We start from the raw sequence: 5,460 nt of genomic DNA, 5'->3' as shown, positions 1-5,460 counted from the left end.
TTCCTAAGAATAAAACCAGTCAGGCCCAAGATGTGCTTGTGTGGCTAGTCCTCAGAGGAGGAGAGGGCGGGGTGTTCCCTGAGTGCTCTTGGGGAAGACGAATCTTGGGAACCTCTCCGTGCTCCCTCCCAGGTCTTTGGGACATGCTTGGAGAATCCGTTAACTGTCTGCGAATCACTGTGATTTTCTGAGGCAGAGGTATTTCCGGTCAATGTCACGTAAAACCTGAGCAAGATGCCCAAGCTTGAAAGTCAGATTTGGATGCCGAGGTGCTTGCTTTGACAGCCCTTATATGAAAATTGAAATGATACGGAGAAGATTTGCATGGTCCCTGCATAAGGATGACGTACAAATCCGTGAAGTGCTATATTAAAAAAAAAAAAAAAAAAATTGGCCCCTGATGGATTTTGCATGGCTGGTCTTCCTGGAGTTTGGGAGGAAAATGAGATTTGTGCCCTATAGGAACATGGGAAGGCAATGTTTATAGCAGCACTATCAACAATAGCCAAAGTATGGAAAGAGCCCAAATGTCCATCATGGATGAATGGATGAAGAAGATGTGGTATATATATACAATGGAGTATTACTCGGCAATCAAAAAGAATGAAATCTTGCCATCTGCAACTACGTGGATGGAACTGGAAGGTATTATGCTAAGCGAAATTAGTCAGAGAAAGACAAATATCATACGACTTCACTCATATGAGGACTTTAAGAGACAAAACAGATGAACATAAGGGAAGGGAAACAAAATAATATAAAAACACGGAGGGGGACAAACAGAAGAGACTCATAAATATGGAGAACAAACAGAGGGTTACTGGAGGGCGTGTGGGAGGGGGGATGGGCTCAATGGGTCAGGGGCACTAAGGAATCTACTCCTGAAATCATTGGTGCACCACGTGCTAACTGACTTGGATGTAAGTTACAAAAAGTAAATAAATTATAGAAAGGAAAAAAAAAAAGGAAACAGGGAGGTGACACCTAAAAGTGCACATTTCCAGTTACCCTTGAAAACTCAGAACATCTTACGAAATTGGCCACAGTTTCCAGTATGGGGACAGCGATGCGGAGGTGAGCGGCAGCCCCCACTTCCGTCCCCTTTGGCCCACGGCTCCCTTTCATGTCCCCAGTGGAGGAGCAGAGGGTCAGTGCTCGCATAGCATCATATTTGCATTGTTTCCCCTTATACTAGAGAAATAGTCCTCTGTATCCTTGTTTCTATCAGAAGTGGGAAATGAGGGGCACCTGGGTGGCTCAGTTGGTTAAGAATCGGACTCTTGATTTCAGCTCAGGTCACGACCTCCCAGCTGGTGGGTTCGAGCCCTGCATCGGACTCTGCGCTGACAGCGTGGAGCCTGTTTAAGAGTCTCTCTCTCTCTCTCTCTCTCTCTCTCTCTCTCTCTCCCTCTCTGCCCCTCCCCCCACTTTAAATAAACTTAAAAAAAATTTTTTTTTGAGGTGGTAAATTAAAAGGGGCACAAGCTTAAAAAAATATTTTGCGTCTCTTCTTTGTCGCAAGAAGTACCCCCACGTGCCTTGGTGCACATTCTGGCTGCTGGGTCTCCTTCCGCCAGTTCAGTGCCCTGCTAGCCCCCTGTAGCCCTGAGTGTCTGGGCTCCATGGTTCATCAGCTCCAATGCCTGTGTGACGGGAGACCAAGGCCCCCTTGGTGGCCAGTTAGGGTCCTGGTATGGAAGCTTCTGGACCACCGAGCCCCTGGCTCAGGTACAGCCAGACTTTCACGGTCATGAGGCGAAAGGGGCTGAGAGCCCCAGGGCTGTTTGGGTAATGGCGTCAGCATTTGGGCTGGTGGGAGCGCGGCCTCTCTGACAAGCCATGAAGAGTGACCCTTCCCGTGACACCGGATCGTGGGGATGAAGCACTTGGGATCCCAACCCCTCTGAGCCCCAGTCTCCCTCTCCAAACCCGGAGATGCTCCTCCCTGCCCCCCCCCCCCCCGTCCCACCCATCTGTCGTGTCACCAAATGAGGGTAGGCACGTGGGGATTTTGAAAACTGCTACATTCTCCCAAAGAAGAGTAATTCCTAGGAGAGCAGGGGTGTGAATGCGGGGCTGGTGTGAAGTCAGGGCCGCAGGGGTGGGGAGCAGCCTGCGGGGTTGGTCTGCCGCTCTCTGGAGGACGAGGGCCAGCAAGGGCTCTTGGGCTTCCCCCGCCCTGTGCTCATGTAGGTCCCTGAGTAAGAAACCCTGAGGGAGAAGATAGCGTGTTGGTGTTTGTCTAGTGCTCTGTAGTTTCCAAAATGTTTCTCCTTTTCATCTTTTCCCAATATCGTAATAGTGATAACAGTGGCAGTCTCCTGAATTCAAAGGACTGGGTGGTTCCAAGCCATTTCCCTTTGAACTGAGAACCATCATCATATAAAAAAATATATATATTTTAATTGCTTTGTTTAAGCTAATGAATAAAGAGTGCATTGCTAACGTAGTCTACCAGAGGGTTGCTGTGGCATGGGCGGGCTCCCAAACCTGCAGGCTTCGTGACTCCCTGATGCTCTGGGGGACCCGGAGCCCCATGCTGGCCCTCACCCTGGTGTCGGCTGTTGTATTAGCTCGATGCCACCAGCGTCCTGTCTATGAAGAAGCGCATGCCCCTTACTTACTTTGTATGTATCCTGAACACTGAACTTCTAATAAAATCTGTCACTTTCCTCTGCTGTGCCTGGCATGTGATGGGTGCAAGCCACCTGGACAGAAGTGTTCTAGAAGAGCAAAAGCTCCCAAGTCTAATCTCTGTCCACCCGTTCTTCCGTCCGTCCGTCCCCCTGACCCCTGGGCACTTGCGGGAGAGCGGCTCTGAGGAATTCCCCAGAATGCTGCCCAGTCCCGTTTCCTGCGTTTCAGAGGTAATGTGTCCACCATTTCCTACAGGAGATTTGGCCCCACTTTATCATCTCTGACATTTACAGCAGGAAGATTGGGCTCACCGGGAATCCTGGGCTGGGAAACGGGGCACCGGCTTGCGCAGGGGGACTTACAAGGCAAGTAAAGAAGTTCCAAGCAACTCAATCCCCAGAAGGTATCTGAGGATCAATAAAGCGGTAATGACCACATAGCTGAGGCTGCTGGAGGGTATTTACAGACCCATTCCTCGGAGCCGGTGATTCACAGCTGCCCTGCTTCAGATGAGGCACTGAGGCCGGATCTTTGTGACTTTCAGAAACACTGACAACTCGCCCTGGGGACACGGGGCCGGGGGGTGGGGGAGGGGACTAGCTTGGTCTCCCCACACTGATTCTCTACCTCCCTCCCTTCTTCCCTCTCTCCCTTCTGTCCTTTTGAAAAATAGCCTTATTGAGATATAACTCACATTCCATACGGGTCACCTATATAAAGTGTTTTTTAGTATATTCACAGAAATGTGCAACCATCATGACAGTCAACTTTAGAATGGTTTCATCACTTCCCCCCAAATCCCATACACATTAGAAGTCAGCCCTCTTCCCCAGCCGTGACACCATTGTCAGGACATTTATATAAATGGAATCATGCAATATGTGACTGGGCTTCTGGCAATTAGTATAATGCTTTTAAGGTTCATCCCTGTTGGGGCATATGTCATTACTGCCTCCATATGTGCTAGCATTTCTGTTCCTAGGCATAAAACCAAGAAAAATAAGAATATACATCCACACCAAAACTTTGTGCGTGCACGTCCATAGCAGCATTATTCATAATAGCCCCAAAGTAGAAGCAACTTGAATAGTCAAGTGACGAATGGATACACAAAATGGAGTCTATTTAATGGAATATTATTTGCAAATAAAAAGAATGAGGTACTCTGTGCTATGACATGAGCGAACCTTAAAGACATTATTCAAAAGGAAAAGAAGCCCCATCATAAAACACCACTTGTTCTATGATTCCATTTATGTGAAATGTCCAGAAAAGACAAATCCCAATAGCAGAAGGTGGATTAGTGGTTGCCATGGGCTGGGGGTGGGGGGGAGGTGGGAATGAGGGCCAGGGACTGCTAATGGATACCGGGTTCCCTCTGGGCTGATGAAAATGCTCTGGAACTGCCCAGAGGTGCTGGCTGCACAAGCGGGTGACTGTACTAAAAATCACTGAACTGTTCATGTTAGATGGGTGACCTTTACAGTAGGTGAATTGTACCTGAACGGAGAGCGTGAAGGAATAGATGGAGGAAAAAGAGGAAGTGAAGGAGACTGAGGAGGGGCTTGTGTTTCGGAGGAGAGGGCAAAGATCCAGCTCTCCCTGCTCCTCTCTGCTGAGCACGGCTTTGGGCCCCGGAACTGACGCAGCAGGCAGTCACCCAGCACCCTGACAGGTAAGTCAGGCAGTCACCCAGCTCCCTGGCAGGTGAGAAGAAGGAGAAGTGGTTTGAGGCCCCAGGACTGAGGAAGAACACAGTGGCACAGTGTCTTAGGTCCCCACCCCCTCCAGCCGAAGAAGGAGACCTAGATCCAGTGTTTCCCATTCCCCATCTATCACAGGAGGCACCTAGTAGGCTCTTCCCTTCCTGTATGCAAGGAGAGTTCCTGGAACACCACATGCCTGGAGGGATCAAGCAGGAACCCCATTCTCAATAAACAGCCAAGGGCAGAGCTCTCTACCCCAGCCTTGAGAGGTAGCTCCTCCAATGGTAGGGTTTCTAGATCTGGGGGCTTAGGCAAGAGGGACCCCCACAGCTACCTTATTTGTCCCCAGATGGCTAAGACCCTGTTCTACCACTAGAAACTCAGTCACCTCCACAATAAGGGAATCTTCTCACAATGAGCATCTGGCCACAGAAACCTCTTGTCCTCTTGAGTGTGAACTCCCCTTCCTGCCAGGAGACATCGGTGCCCCATCTGAAGACACACCTGTCTCCTCCACCAGCCAAGACCCAGTGGGGGCCCCAGAAGCACCAGATAAACAAGTAGACCAAAATGACACAACAAAAGCCCTGACAATTAAACTATCATTGGAACCACAGCCCACAAATAGGCTAGTAGCCGTGTGCTAAAACTAAATGGGATAACTTCCTGGTCAATAAAATATTTAAATAGGTCCTAGAGTCTCCTACATCCACCATCAACCCACTTCTATGTGGGTGTGATTGAGTCCGACGGTGCCAGTGAGCATTTCTGGCAACAGAGCTGTGCTTTTTGTTGTTCTTAAAGTGTTTCTTTTCTTTTTTTTCCAGATTCAAAATTATACATGTGCATTGTAGAAAATCTGGATGATGGAAATAATGAAGAAATTATAAATCACCTGTAATACTACCACTCAGAAGAAATGCATGTAGTGTGTGTGTGTGTGTGTGTGTGTGTATTGATATTATCTATATATCCTTCCAATCTCTGTGTCTTTATATACCAAAAGGAAGAGTTTCTATTTTAAAAAAATTAATGTTTATTTATTTATTTTTGAGAGAGAGAAAGATAGGGACCAAGCAGGGGAGGAGCAGCGAGAGAGGAAGAGAGAATCGATGGG

The 5,460-nt window shown here is 48.4% G+C and overlaps 1 non-coding gene across 1 annotated transcript; it reads left to right on the top strand.

Annotated features, from left to right (window-relative positions):
* The first annotated feature begins 269 nt into the window (after positions 1 to 269).
* On the top strand, positions 270 to 376 carry LOC131493728 (U6 spliceosomal RNA). Its single transcript, XR_009252822.1, has one exon. It is a non-coding gene; the product is annotated as a U6 spliceosomal RNA (small nuclear RNA).
* The last annotated feature ends 5,084 nt before the right edge of the window (positions 377 to 5,460 follow it).

The sequence above is a fragment of the Neofelis nebulosa genome, chromosome 13 (genome assembly GCF_028018385.1).
Source record: "Neofelis nebulosa isolate mNeoNeb1 chromosome 13, mNeoNeb1.pri, whole genome shotgun sequence".
Taxonomy (NCBI): domain Eukaryota; kingdom Metazoa; phylum Chordata; class Mammalia; order Carnivora; family Felidae; genus Neofelis; species Neofelis nebulosa.
This window is presented reverse-complemented; position numbering and strand designations above follow the sequence as displayed.